General features: G+C 32.6%; 1 non-coding gene across 1 annotated transcript; it reads left to right on the forward strand.

Annotated features, from left to right (window-relative positions):
- The first annotated feature begins 12,679 nt into the window (after positions 1-12,679).
- Positions 12,680-12,751, forward strand: Trnae-cuc (transfer RNA glutamic acid (anticodon CUC)). The gene has a single exon. It is a non-coding gene; the product is annotated as a tRNA-Glu (tRNA).
- Positions 12,752-16,746: the final 3,995 nt, after the last annotated feature.

Raw genomic sequence — 16,746 nt, forward strand, 5'->3', positions numbered from 1 at the left:
ATAAAAGCTGCAATTTAACCTTGGCAATCTTAACTGAAATTCATGAATTACGAATAAAAATAAACAATAAACTAACAAATATAAAATAATATAATGAAATAAACAAACAACAGCCGGCTCGCCGGCTACGTAGCCGTCAAACGAAGCTGCGGTGTGAACAGTGCACTGGCGACGTATTAATACACCGAATACGTCTGCAGACGTCTTGCTACGCCGGTGTGAACAGGCCTTTACTTACTAAACGTTAGGAAGCCTGTTGTTTGTTTCATTACCATCAGACTCTGACCACAACCAAGGCTAGCCTCGCTAAGTTTACAAAACTTGTCAGCTTGTAAATCACAATTAACAAAATCATTTCACAATATTTTATTATTTTTTCTAGGTAGGCCTACAAAAAATTATAAGTACTAGTTCTAAGTAGGATTGTGGCAGGTACCTATTTAATTTGTTTAAAGGGTATTTGGCAGCATGAATTGACTCTAAATGAAAATATAATAAAAGAAAAAGATATGAAATTGCCGTATAACCAACGGCATTCTACTTAGATTGCAGTATTTTTTGGAAAAATAGAGTTGTTTGTTTGTTAAACATTACCTTTCACTGAAAATGCACTTATATTTTCATAAAGCAGAAAATCAAATTGCATTGAACGCAATTTTAAAAGCATAAATCGTATTGAAGTTTTACGATTTAGTCTTAGACTAAATAAATACATGAAATACTTCTCAGTTGGAATTCCTTCAAGTTAGCAAAGTTGGTTTTCAGTTTCGCGACCTGCGGTGGAAGCCCCATCAAGTTAGGTGCTAATTTCGTCTAGTTACTCAGCCCTTTACTTGCAAGTTGAATCCAGTTGAATATGCAAAGACGTCCTACCAAGGAGAGGGCCTCGTTTGTATTCCGGTTTATTTGATGAATTCAAAGATATTTTTTTTTTAAATTGTAGGCTTATCTTAGTTTGTTTAGTGATACAAATTCTTAGTTCATATTCCGGTTAATAATATATTAATTGATAATACCACTGATTTATTCTTGAGTGATGTAGAATATCTCTTTATCGATTTAGGAGGAAAAAACAAAAAACAAACTACCTTTACCTAATGGAGTTTTAAACCGTGACGCGTCTTACCTTTATTTACATCATGAAATTTACAATACTCGTAAGTTATGTCATCATGACGATTTCTTATTTAAAAACAATAAATAATAAAATTGTATCTTTAATGCCCCTTGAAATAAAACAAAATAAGTATAACATTACCGAGTGATAACATAATTATAAAGTGACTGGTGATATTATTTCTACCATTGAAGTAAAAAATTTGGTGCTATCACTTCTGATAAAAAACAATTGTGTGATCCTGCAGTTCTGTTGTGATATTCGAGGTATTGTATCAAAGCTATTATTGTGTCACTTAAGTTTATGCATCACGTTTATTGTATGTTGCAAAACTCGTTGTATGTTTTCGATAGTGTCCCTTTCTGTATTGTTTTGATTCCGCAGGTCATGAAACAATCGGTAGAACGTTAGACTACATTTAAATCGTTAAAACGATGATGTCAAATATTGTATACTGTAGTAGTATACTGCCCTGCTAAGCACAGTTGTGGTAACTGACATTTTTGGGGAAAATGAGATATGGTTACCATGTGATTCTACACATACTTAGGATCATATAAATAGCCTTAAATGCCATATATGTTGTTGTATTTATTTATAAAATGCTTATTTTCTTTGCCGTATCTGCAGTTTAGGAATGTTTTACTAAGCGCAGTTGTTGTAACTTACATTTACTAGGGTATTTAAGTTGTATCCAACGACAGATACAACGATTTCTCTTAGGAATGATATGTTACCACAAAATGCTTTAGCAATCCATCAGTTACGGCAATTTAGTTTAGCATCATCCCCATTATTGGCCCAGTATTCCTATAAGTGCCGTGTTGTTGGAAACAAAGCTTTTGTCTCTTTGAATTGAGGCAACCTATTATTATCAAATAATGAATTTAATTTCCTTTATATTGACATTCCACTTGGTGATATTGATAATAGTATATTTTTGACATCAACATTTTAACAGAGTTTCTTGTAGGCCTATTAAATGATGAACCTTTCTTTAGAAGAGGTCATTTATTCTGCCAATAATTATTTAAGCCTAATAAATGAAACTGTAAGTTAAAGTTTTTACCGGCCAATCTGATGAAATAAATTATGACTTGAGAGGAGGGGTATCTAAATTCAGATAATGTAGGATTGATAAATGAAATTGAGATTTTAACAGGTCAATCTGATGATCTTAATGAAGATGTACCTACTTATGGAAATTACTCATAACAAAAACGTCCCAAAAAGTTGGTAACATATTTTTTTACAACCTTGGGCTATAACAAAACCAATGATAGGATTATTCAAGATATGTCTAAGGAAAATGGTGTCTCACCAAAACCTGATGGGAGGAAAGGATGAGTTCCCCAAAACAAGATGGACGGAACTTCGATTGTTGATCCCCAATGACCATAAAAATTGTCAAAAGCTGTATTACAATAATTGTTTTACAACCATTAAAAATCATTTTGATTTAAACTTCATATTACACAACAATTTTAATATAAGATTGGAACTATCTTTAAATTGTTTAACAATCAGTATTATGCAGTATACAAAATAAGTTTTAATACGAGTTGTAACTATTTTAAAACAATTTAAAATTGTTTTATTCTTAGTTTTGTTATAAAGAATTTTAAAACAATTTTCCAAACAATATTTAAATTGTTTACAAAAGTACCGGTATTTAACAGTTGTTTGTGTAGGCCTAGTTCTTAAAAACAAGTTTCAACAATTTAAAAATACATTTTTTTTACAATTTTTAAATTGTTTACAAAACTATTAGTCAATAGTTTGTGTAGTTCTTAAAAAACAAGTTTCAACAATGTTGAAATTAATGTTTAATTTGTTTGATTACATATGAGATGTTTAATCTTAATTAATGGGTTTTATCCCTGTTTTGGCAATTTTTTAAGTCGCCTGCATTTAATTTGGATTATATATACGAGCTAAATACGTTTTATCATTCATGTTTATATAACAGCTTAATGCTTTAAATCTTTTGTTTGAAAATGAAATGAAGTAATTGGAAAAGTATTAAAAAAATATATATATGTTTATCATTATTGTACAGTTGAAGCTTGGTAGTTAATTAATTCTTCTTATAAAGCTTTTTTTTAATATATTACAATTGTTTATAATTTAATACCAGTTATGTACGAACCTACATGAATTAACATACATATATGTAGTGTCGTGTGCTTCTATTATAAATACAGTATTGAATTACTTGAATAGGTAAGTTCATAATGCATAAGTTATCGACTTTTGTGATAAGTTACCGATAACGTTGTGATAGTTCCGATACTAGATACAGAGATAGAACACCTGCTTAACATAAAATAATAATTAATAATAAATACAATTTTTTTTATATTTTAATTTTCTTATTTTGGGAACCTTATATTTTGTTGCATTTGAAACAATAACCATGATTTTGCTAGACCAGTTCGTGGCATCTGCAGAGATACAACATATTGGCTTAGGAAAATTAAGTTGCCACTATATGGCCAAGTATATTTGATTGTAATTGATAAGAACTAAAGCATTATCTAATTTCTTAAGTATTTAGAATGTTTTAATGTTGAAAATAATTTTGGAAAAAGATTTAGCGTTAAAAAATACATAAGATGAGACCAAAAAAATGTGTTTAAGTCAATTTTTGACTGTAGGGCATAGTTTTAAAAATACTACCCTCATTTTCTTAATTTTACCCAGATGTCAGTTACCACAACTGTGCTTAGCAGGGCAGTATATATGTAGTGTTTAACACATCTTGAAGGTACTAGTGTGTATATTCCACTTTGCTTTATATGAACGATAGCAGAAAATAGCTTAGGCTGCGTGTTAAATTGCTGTATTTTGTTCTTTGTTATGCAGCACTCAGTTACTGTCACTTTGGATTTTGAGGGAAACTACCAACCATAGTAGTATTATCATGTAATATTATCTAGAATTTTCTTTTAAGCTCGACGTCAGTTAAATAATATTAGTAGTAAAAAAGGTTTATTTTTGTCTTATATAGCGAGCTGAAATCATACGTAATTCAAAGTCATCGCTGTTACTGACGTTACCGTGTACTTATACTATTTTTCTGTAGTCTATTTGAGTCGTTGACTGTTATTTTTGTATGGGTTAACCCAAAGTGGACCACGAAGTTTTATATTCGCTTTAATAAAGGACCTTAAAATTTTTTGTACACATATTTTTAAATCTGTGTATTTACATAAATTAAAAAAAAATTGTGTTTTAAATACACATACAACACTGTATAGAACAAAAAATTAAGAACATCTTTTGTTTGCAAATAAATCAATTGTTTTCTTATTTTTTGTGTTCAATCCAGTAGTGATGAATATTTACGTATCATTTGGAATTAATTTTTTTAGTGATATGATTATTAAGTTGAGTCAAGGAAGAGTAGACGGGGATCAATTAATGATATGTCCATAGAGTCGATATAAATGTATCAGTTATTGTTGTATACACTGGTTATACAACTTGCATGAGTATTGTAAGTCCCAACACCTCTCCCTCTCGCTTGTTTCAGCTAAGTAACAGCTGGTTTAGTTGAGTTTATTAGCGGTCTGTCCTTCCATCAAGCTTTTGATGAACCTTCAGTGTAATTTAGTTTTGGAACTTAACTTAATGTTCAATATCTGAATCCGTAATGGTTTTGTAATTAAAAATATACCTGAGTATATTATATAAGAAGTCTACATAATTTGCATTTAATTTTTATTTTAAAAACGGACACTGAATTCGGACTTGAAATTCATCATAACACGAAATGAAGAAAATCGTATGTCTGACCAGTTAGACTATATTTTAAATTATACAGTATGTTAAAATATAAAACAGTTCAGGAAATTGTTCACCACGTGTGGAGGGACTGCAACTGTAAAATACAACCGGAAAGACAAGTAGAAACATTAGATTACAACCATTCTTCTCCCCAATGCTCCTCTGACGTCAAAGAATTAGCGTATGTCACCAACGTGTAGTCAAGTTGGGCTGCCGTGATGTTTACATGCGTCAAAACCGATAGCTTCTAACACTGACAGTTATTTGACTTTCAAATGAGTTTGTTATCATTGTATTACATTTCAAAATAAATATATGTATTGAAAGAAAAATAACTTGGTCTATAATGTCAATTATGTATCGAATTCATTCAAATTCACCTCAAACATTAATGAAGGCTATAACAATTCGTATGGTGTGAGATTAATTGTTTTTGCTATTCGATCTTTCATCAACAATGGTAAAATATGTTTCATCTAAATTTCAGTTCGTATAAATAGTAATGTAACGGTATGGATGATTACTGGATCTAGTGTTCCAAATATAGGTACAGAGTTAGGTATGTTAAAAATTGTTTTATATTGTTTTTATTATATATTTAAATTAAATTAATTATTAGTAATAGCATTAGGTACGTTATACGAAATAATGTAACGTAAATATTATTTTCAATCATATTCAATTTTTAACTACGGCGTACACGTCCTTGCACTCAATTTTCAGAGGTTTTAAAATGTTATTTAAATATTCCTTCTTCTAGTATTTTACAATTGTTTAGTTGTTCTTTTCAAAGCTTGCATTATGTGAAACGTACTAGGTACTAAACGTTCGTTTGGTAAACTAGTCTTCCCTTACCTTGTCTCGCACATTACATTGTACCTTTGACTTCAGTATTCAATAGTCAATCATTTACTCTACCAAAGGAAGCAGTTTTACTATTGTCTGGTAAACATTATTGTAATAACTGTTATCGTAAATAATTGTAGCGTGCTCAAATCGACTGAACTTTAAAATACGGCATTTTTGTTGTTGTAGTTTCGTATTATACAATTGCCTTAGCAATAACGCTCGAGTATCTAAATTTACCTGTTAAATACTCTTTTCCTATACATGAATTAAATTTGGTTTTAATTTTGAATGGCAATTAAACACTTTTCAACTTTCTAGTTAAAGGTGCATAATTAAAGGTGAACCACCTATAAAACGTCAAACATCTACAACAAAATACGCACTTTTCATAATCAGTAGTTTTCGCCGCTGTGAGCCGAGATCATTAAACCCGCTTATTTTCACACCAGGATACCCTTTAAGCCGAGTTTTGGCGCTAACTCCACCCTGCGAGAATAATTAATCGATACTGATTTACGAACATTTAATTGGAAAAACAGTCAAAGCCGATACGATTCTCGGAACATGTGGTAAAATAATATTGGAGTTGGTCAGCTGACAATATGCAAAGCTGCTATGTCAAGTTATACATTCATCGTGAAATTATTATTGCATCTGGTCAACTACGTTTAATGTTGGCTGTTTGAACTCTAGAATACAATGGTGGTGCAGTAAAACTAAAGCAATTTGCGCTATTATAATTCAAATAATTTTTGTTGTTATGTGTTTCAATATGTTGAGACAGGATTAAAATATTTATTATTCTACAACTATATTAATAGCTTTAAAAATCTTAATGAATTAAGTGAAATTAGTTTTACCTATTTTTATTTTATTTTAAATGCAGTTTTCTGAACTGTTCTGAACATTCGGAACTGTTATATTTTTGACATGGATAATAGAAACTATGAACGTATTGGCTAATTCAATAACTCGGAAAATAAGACATACTTAGCCTTATCGAAAGAAATAATAGACAACAAACCACAATATGCCAATTTGAATTAATGACCAGAATATGACTTTTCCAGAATTAATTGTCAATATCCTACTTCTGGATATTGGTTTATATTGATAGAATGTATTTCATTACCTTACAATATCCTTGGATGTCTAGTCGTTTGGTCGACACATGTTTCGTGGCGACTGCCACATAATCAGATATATTCTTGTCTAAGATTCGTTATAACATTTGAAAATTGACACAAGTTACACGTTGACATAAGATATTTAACAAAATGACTGCACATTCATACTATCAACGTTGTGGTGCGTGCAAGCGTTTGGTCGGTGGTAATTGTAAAAAGAGGACGAACCTGATGAAGTGTATTTTGACTAGACATCCAAGGATATTGAAATGTAAGCCAATTAAGTACTTTCTATCAATTAGGATTTTTATATTGGTAGCATAAGCAGGCTTAGTTGAATTATACAAACTAAACAAAGTTTTACTTTACACTGATCTATATTCCTCTCTAGAACTATATACACCTACGATTATTTAAAGCAGAATCAATCAGTTTAGTTGTGTCTGTTTATCGATAACACAAAGTCAATGATTCGACTGTCTGACAAGGCGCAGTCGGAGAGTATGTAGCAGTGAAGCTCTTGTTGTCCTCGAGATGGAGACGACAGCGATTTACATGTAAATTCTGTTTACTCCTCTCTACCTGACGACTGAGGAGCACAGTATTGCTGGATCAAAGGCAAGAATCGTTCAACACGTTGTCGACAACCAATCGGATGTTTAAAAACTATGCTCAATTCTGTGTCATGCTGCCAAAGCGATTTCCTTTCACGTGCCAACCACTATTGAAATGATCTTGTAGATATTATAAACCTAAGGCAACACTGTTCCCTGGATAGACCCTATGCTAACATTAAATTAGGCACAACTTTGTTTTATCTGCCTATACTTGTACGACCGGCGAAATAAAAAATGTATATATTTATTAATTTCTATTGAGAGTTAGGTTAGTTAAGTTTCCACGTTACCATTGTTAATGTATACTTAAGCAGACATTCCCTGTAATGGACCGGCTGGACGACAAATCTTATTTTAAATGAAGTTCTGGAGTTGAATGAGCTGCCCACAGAGTCTGCTACGGTCGACAATTATATTTTCTTGTATGTTTCACAGTAATACAGTAATATTTTGTGTTTAAAAAGTTAGTTAAGGAGTATTCGGCAGAAATCGATTATTTACTCAGTCGGCTGCTCAAAGACTATTTTGCAACTATTTTATTTTTAACCTGGTGACAACTGTAACTTGGGAATATAATGTCTAGTTCTCAGTATTTATAGATATAACATTTTTGTCAATTTGCCATAAAATATTTTTAGCCATCATTAATCATTACCACTCATAACACTTTTTTAAGTTTAACTAAAAATATAATATTAACTATACCGTTAAAACCTGCACATAAACAATATAAGCCATTAGGATAACTATTTTAGGTTTTATTGCGAGAAAACTAAGAAAGGTAGTGGACGTATAATTTTTATCGTACAAAAACTGAGTATTTTGACATTTTATACGTCAGTGGAAGTGTAACACCTCAGGTCAAAATAATTCTTGGCATCAAAACTGGCGGAGTAAGCTAGAAGTCCCCGTGATAAAGGCCCGCTCTGCGCTGTACGTTCAACTAAAGCTCTCTTGGCTCAGATCCAGGCTTAGCTGGGTAATAACTCATCCACAAGCTAAAATATTAAACCACATAAATCAAACCTTATGAGATATAACGGCGACTTCAACGCCGTGCTTCAACCAAACAATGGAAGTACTTGTTCACACACCTATCACGTCGGAGTGTGGAATTTAGTTGGAAACCCTGATCTAAGATTTGTAAACTTTGTAACTTAAATTTAAAAGAATGCCATTTTTAATACATCAGTCAATATTAGTTACATTTACTGTGATATACGGTATATTTTTTAATGAATACGAAAAGTAAAATAAAGTAATAACGTCTTGTAACTTAACACCCACACACTCTCGATGTTAGTTAGCTCGATGTCAATCAGCTTCTTAAGACCAAACTTATGTAACACCTTCACATAGACACAGTAAAATGACAATCAGCTTACTGTGGTCAAGACTCTTCGGAACGTTCTGGAGACTGAATCATTTTGCACGAGTGTAGTACTTTTCCTTAACCATCGGAAAAATTCCAATACAGTAGTTATATTTCTTGGTGGGCTAGGTTCGTCGTATCGTAAAGGCGGGGACACACTTGTCATACACTCTTCCGATCCTACTACGATCCGATTTGCGGGATTCCAGAAGGATCGGTGCGGGATCGGAGGGGGTGAACACACTTGTCATACACGCTTCCTCCGACCCATGCCCGATTTCCTCCACCGGTCGATCAACACTTGCTAGTCTGATTTGTAAACTACGTGCAGCAGAAGGTGGTAAACATGTTCGAAAACTTTGGACTTCGGGATTCAGCCATGATGGCGGTTTGTCTAGATGAAGAGGAAGAAAGTCAGACATCTCTGAAGGGCAGTGGAAAACGAAGAATTTGGGTTCATTCTGTATGGAAAGAAAGTTAGGTGGTTTACTTAAGTGCCTATCTTATACAGGGTGTCCCGGAACTCTCTACCAATATTTTAGGGCATTGCTCCTGGGTAAGAAACATACCTAAACATCATATTTAAATTGTCCGGAAGTCCTTAGTTACTCACACAGCCGCCATTTTGTTTTTTTCAGTTATTAATTTTTTTCTAAAGAATGGTTAAACATACGAAATTGAACCTTTGTACAAACATTTATGACAACTAGACAAAGCTACAAAAAAGTATGATGATTTTTCAAATTCACAAAACAAAATGCCGGCCATTTAAAATGTTTATCAAATCAACGGTTTTTGAGTTAATTAAGAAACAAAATTTTAAATGGCCGCCATTTTGTTTTATGAATTTGAAAAATCGTCATAATTTTTTTGTAGCTTTGGCTAGTTGTCTATAATGTTTGTGCAAAGCTTCCATTTCGTATGTTTAAGCATTCTTTAGAAAAAAATTAATAACTGAAAAAAACAAAATGGCGGCTGTGTGAGTAACTAAGGACTTCCGGACAGTTTAAATATGATATTTAGGTATGTTTCTTACCCAGGAGCAATGCCCTAAAATATTGGTAGAGAGTTCCGGGACACCCTGTATATTAAGCACATTGGGTTTTCTCTCTCGAGTTCGTTTGGGTCTTCTACCCGTCCGATTTTCATGATCGAGGTCTCAAATTGAAGGTATGCACGCACAGATTTCACATCAAGCATCGGCATATATTTATCTTAAACCATATTATTCTTAAATCTTAAGAATAAAGGTGATTTTTAAGAAACAATCCATCCTGCATCCGACAAACTTCGAACAGTAACATCAGTCTTTCATTTTAACTTAGTAAGGATACTTTTTCCGTTTCTCTGCTACTTCACCCTTAGGTAGCGATAATTTTATCAAAGGTTTAAATTGTCATCAAACGCTCTATGGTTCTTGCCCTTTTTCTTTCGTATTTTATATTGCCAATTTTTTTCATGTTTTAAAATACTCATGGTCTGATCTTTAGTTTTGGCATTGGATAGCCTACATAGTTTGTCGTAACTCTACTCCTTGACCCCTTTATTTGAAATTTAATGTAACAATTTGAAACATTTTACAACAATATATCAGGTTATCCCAGTTTCTTAAACTACTTCTATATTGCTAGGGAATTAAATAGAGAGAGTGTTAACAGGATCCTAACAGTATTTAGTCCTAATATAATGTATCAGCATATGACTAATAAACTAAAACTTGGTAAACGAACAACTGAAGGTACCTCGTGACGGCCTCATTTTCAGAGCTACTTAGGAGGCAATTCAATTACTTTAAACTTTCTGAGCCCTTATTATCGCAATTAAAACAGCCCTTCTCCCTCCCACTAGCAGTTTCATTACCAAGATTATTGCTTCAGACACCCGGTCCAGAACGCCTTGGTGATATTAAGGTTATACTTTCAACAGTAGTTATCGTTTTAGTCAGATTCATTGGCGTGACGTCGCGCGCGATTTGCAACGTTACATTGTCAAATAACGCGGAGAAACTACAGTAGTTACATTAATATAAAATAGATAAATTACATACCGAAGACTAACCTATATACGTAGCTAAGTCTTGTGAATTTATTGTCATTGTTGGGGTTGTACTTAAACACAGCGCTATATGAAGCGTATGATAATATTTTGTTCCTAAATGATCGCATAAAGATATAAAAATATGCTCGAGCTCCACCGTTTAATGCGCTCTCTTTCACTGCAAGGTTTAAACATACCACTTTATGAGGACGCGACACGCAAGTTCATATCCAACCGTTTGGAGGCAATGTATCAGAAAACATCTTAATATCAGGAATGTCTTGAATGCTCAATATATACTCTAATTGTACTTTTCAGCTTTGTCTGGACAATGATGATGTTGGGTTTGTGCACTCTTTTGTTTTTGTCACGGTTTATTCCATCAGTGCAGACATTTATAAACCTAACTTATTACATATTGCTTCCAAAAAAAGAACTGAGTCGATGTGAAAAACAGATTGGGACTGACCAAGAACTAACAGTTTCTTTAGAAACATGGCAGTCAGTAGTGAAAGCGAACTTGTGAGATTGTGGACTGTACATTAGCAGGAGGGATAATGTTGAAACATATTGATAATATTTACAAAATTAAATTAAAAACTCAAAAAGTTATAGCACATTTTTGACCCGTCTCCCTAGACGAAAATAACTATCATACATGTGCAGCATTCATGCATTTCCCGTTACCTATTCATTTACTGTTAAAAAACTGTAGATCCTTCGTTGTCCGAAAATTAATTTTTATCCCAATAAATGGCATTTGGCAAATAAATAATGGATTATTAACAAAACGGAGCTCAATTGTAAATGCAAATTTATACACAATAGCTTTGTACATTTTAGATCTGCAGTTTTGGTTTAGTTAAACCCCCAAATATTAATGTTTCCTTTATCAGTAACTTGCGACATATCGATAACTCAGTCGGTTGGTTTGTGCTGATTCCAAGTTTAAGCACCACAAATCCCTGTAGGTTGTTGCCGATTCTAGTTTGTTCTGAGGTCTTTGACTTGGTGATGCCCGGGGAACTTTGCTCTCAATTTCTTGGTCCAACTCTCTATCTCTATCTGAATTAATACAGTACAACAATATCTGAGCAAGCCTACTGGTCGTGTTATTCTATTACTTGTCTTTCGGCGTAAACCTATTTTAAACGTAAACAATACAGAATACCAAATGTGTTAACTGATTCTACATAGGCTACCGATCCGCATCTTTCCGGGAAAAACAGAAGTCAGCATATATTATTGCTCTACAAATTGTACTGGTCTTTGAACCGACCTTTTCTAGGAATCTATTGACTTCCATTCCCATCCTTATCGCAGCAATAAAATAAATCCGTGTTTCCGCAATTCCATATGTGCATTGTTTTAAACATACGAGTATATCATTCTATAACATCAATAATACTGTACATATATTCATACAATCTTATAAATAGTTTTCTACCGACCTTTTAGCTAAGCTTTATTTTTTGTGTAATTAATTATTTCTTGTCTTATACATACAGACATAGACTAACCAACAGATTAGTAAACTCAATTTAATTATATAACAAAAGGTTTGAGTCGGATAAAATTGCATTCGCTTCGCAGAGTCGTTTTCTTTTCCAGTTTAAGAGTTTGATTTCGTGTAATGTATGTTTGTACACACCTTGACAATGACAAAGCACAGTAAAAATTTGTTACCAACAGTTTATGTCTTAAGCCATTCGCCAATTTAGTTACCGCTATACAGTATACATATATAAAATCTCTCGACTCGTCAGCAAGCTCCGGTATGGTCTAGTGGCTAGGATACCTGGCTCTCACCCAGGAGGCTCGGGTTCGATTCCCGGTACCGGAATAACTTTTTATGATTGGTTTGTCAGATTTGTGATGTCCATTATGTAGTAACTTATTCTATGTTTTGTTTAAATTTTACCGAACAGAAGACCTCTGCCACGAAACCACGATTTAATCAAAATAATTGACAAAAAGATGTGTTAAAATAATTCTATATTGTAATAGCATAGCAATGGACTCAATAGCAAGGAAACGTAATACCATAGACTAACCAACACAAGTAGACTTCTCATCCCAGTATGTTTTATCTATGGTAATACCATAGACTAACCTATGTTTTATCTATGGTAATACTTACTGACGAATTATCTATACTAGAGGTCGTCCAGTGGTCGAAACTCGACCAAAAATATTTAATGTACTGACTTCTTTATTTTCATTTCACACTTTGAATAGAACATGTGATTGGAGTTTCCTTCATTTGTTTTGATTTTCTGTTTATATTTCGTTGTTATTTCGTCACCAGCATGGCAACTCATAATATCCATGTTAAAATTTTTAAAATTTTAAATTCATTTTTTGTGCTTATTTTTGAGCCTATTTTAATTTATAAAGGGATTCTGCACACCTACAGGAAAATAGCTTTCTAACAGTATGCGTAGATTTTCCCTACGATGCACACGAGCTGAGAAAAAATGTTTTAAAGAAACATGCTTGCCTATTAATATATAGATAGATAGACAAATGTATTCAATCATGCTTTTAATTCTACATAGTATATTATGTCTGTAGATTAATGGTATAAAAGGCAACAGCAACACTGGTGGAAAACTATTTGTGTCATTATTAAAATTATAACATTGGAGGTTGGATTGGATCAAATGGATCTTATTGAAAACTATACATGTTTTTTATCGTACTATTCCATGAATTTTAGTTTTAAGGTTATGTAATTATCAGCACATTCGTTTTAACTTATTATTTAACAGTTTTATGCCACATGACCTACAGTAGAAATACTTTTATTTTGGACGGTTTTAGCTAATTTAGCTATTACTGTAGGTCTCATGGTAAGACCTTGGCCCGGGACCTAGTCCTATTTACTTTTTCATTTTGATGTTCCCAGAGGCCAAAAACACTATTCGTTTAGATTTATACTAGTGGCTTGTAGGGGCAATAGCCCCTATATACAGTATATGTAATATATTCTGATAATTATTTTGTACAAATTATTTGTCTCATGGGTTACCGTACCCTACCTTGAATTATCGTTTAAATTTTTTGTATATTATAATAATGTATAACAGTTATCACATACCTGCATAATTCATTTTTATGTCTGCTCTGTTTAGGATAAAAATTCAAAAGGACTCTTCATGTGGTGGGTTTGTAACATAAATTTTCTAATCATAATACAGCAAAAGAACATTTTCAATAATCTTCACTATTAATTAAATATATATACATTTTTTTTTAATATAGACAAATTCACTTAGAAAAACACAACACATAGAGATAATGTCATCTTCCAAATTGTAAAATACTAATTCTGTAACAAAATCTCTCTGAAAACAACATTTGTTGTGTAGTATCCATTTTGGTCCATTCCTTGGTCTTTATTTGTTTCTATTTCTATTTTAACGTCATCTGGCCGCTTTACCCGGCTAAAAGCAACATAAAGTTAACCATGGGTAAACACTGTTTTTTTTTTCAAATAAATTCCAACTTTTGGGAAGGTTTGGCCTTGCGCTTTATTTATAGTAATGGTGAAAGATAATCGCAATGGGAATTGAATTCTTTGTAAATTTAAAGGGCATATTAGGATCTGTAGATATTAGTTTTATTTTTGGCATGAAAAATATGTTCCCTTTCCCTACTCCAGTAATTACTACTAACTTTACACTTTTTTCAGACATACCCAACACAACCAATCGTACTCCATTAACTAATCCAGACCCTATTTCTTATGAGCATCACTATTGAACCAACTTTTAAAACTAATTTGTGTAGTGGCATTCCAGATGGTGTAATTGAATTTATAAACTCAATTGGTATGTTCAACCTCTCTGCAGGGTCTTCTGAAACTACTTCATAATTACTGTAGTAGATTTTTAATACTTCTTCATTTAAATTATCACAATGTTCATTTAAAGGACATACAATTATTTGATTGGAGTAGTTTTTAATATTTTCTGGATTTATTGAGTTGCCATAAACAATTGCACAATCAGAGAGAACAAAGTTATCTGGAATGTCAATTGCCGGTGTTGCCCTATTGCTCTCTAGATTCCATTACCTAATATAAGCGTAGAAGCCAATCACAAAATGCTGTTTCATTTTCATTTGCACGCATGTTTACTTTCAAATGCACTATAGTTACATGCAATACATATATTACATACTACCTTTAACACTATTAATACAACTTTTGTAGCCAATGTTCAATGATATTACCATATGCTTTAAATAAATCTAAACCACATGTTTTAAAGTAAACAAATCGGACATGACCTGGATTCCCATGCTATTTAAATGTGATTTATTTTATCCTGTAATAACCTTTTGGTGCATAAGTAAGAAAAATGAGTATTTTTCCCCAAAACTTCATGCCCAGACCTTTAAAATGAGACCCCTCCCAGCTTTCTACGGCCTCCAGTTCGCTCACAATTTCATTGTAAAATTTTGGGCTTACGGAATTAGAGATATCTATATAATATGTGTCCATGAACGCGATACTGTAACTTAAATAATTTTTTTCCGATTTTAATCAAATTTGGTTTGAAGGTGTACGGCGGGATTTGGTGTGGTAAAAATGGATTTTTCTCATTCCCCCCCCCAACCCCTTAAACACAAAATTTATCAATTTTTCTCCAGATTTTTTTAAAGAGCTTAAAAACAAATAATTTAGTATATCAAAGTGTTTTTGTACGGTTATTGGTTACGGAGAAAGTTAAAAAATCGTTCCTTAAAATTCCCATGTTATTCTAATGGAGAATTTTGTAAAATGTTGGTAAATTTATTTATTTTATAGTAAGCTATTAATATTTTCATAAAAAACACACTTTATTAGTTTCCCAATAGCAGCAATCCTAGGTACTCGTTAAACATAAATGTTAATTTAATAGATAAATTGAAAATCAATCCAAGCAAATGGAAATTCGCTTAGTTGGCAGGTTTGCTGCAGCGGAGGTATTATTTAATATTAACTATTACGTTTTTGCTTGTACTTCATGAATTATAATGACAAATTTAGAAATACAAGTTGCAAGTCTGCAATTATTGTAGGTCTACAAACGCCTGATGAAACGAACCACAACAACAACGCATGAATGCAACACGTTTGTCTGCGAGCGGCGTCAGGCGCTCCTCGCTGTACTCTAAGTACTTCGGTCACTAGACTAAATGTTGCAAGAATCTAAGAGGACTCGAAACATTTCGGATTGTATCAGTAATTTATCAGCCAATAATTACCACTAAATGAAACCCATATTGACATAAGGTTTATTAATTCTATTTGAAATTCACGAAATGCCTATAACTTGTATTAATAAAATATTGTGTGAAACAGTAATTAGTTAATGACGCATCTACAGCTCTGGAGATAATTCATTATTGATGAGGACGACTAATCAGCCGATGGACTCCCTTATCAGTGGCCTGCAGCCGTGATAACAGCTCACTCTGGCTTTGCTCTGCTGCTGCTCCATACTTCGACGCAGTCTGTGTTTTGGTATGCTTTTAACTGAATCACTAACTGTGCTCGTTAAAAAAAAAAAAACACACACACAACCTTGGCCAACGTGTAATTAGGTCATAAATATTTGGTTGTGTGGAAAGTAATTTTAATGAATGGAAATATTAAACTTAAACAATAACCAAAATTGATCTAAGAAACCTACTAATGACGACACTTCAAAGAATTCCAAGTTTCTTAGAATTATACATGCTGAAGGATTTAGCATATTATTTGAAGCTGTAAACATTCATATAATAGCGATTGGGGATGTACAATTTTAGACAATCGTGGTGTACATAATATAGCATTGCTTCATTTTA

This window comes from Macrosteles quadrilineatus, unplaced genomic scaffold (assembly GCF_028750875.1).
Source record: "Macrosteles quadrilineatus isolate MER2022 unplaced genomic scaffold, UCM_ALF_1.0 Scaffold_36__1_contigs__length_1205136, whole genome shotgun sequence".
NCBI classification, from domain to species: domain Eukaryota; kingdom Metazoa; phylum Arthropoda; class Insecta; order Hemiptera; family Cicadellidae; genus Macrosteles; species Macrosteles quadrilineatus.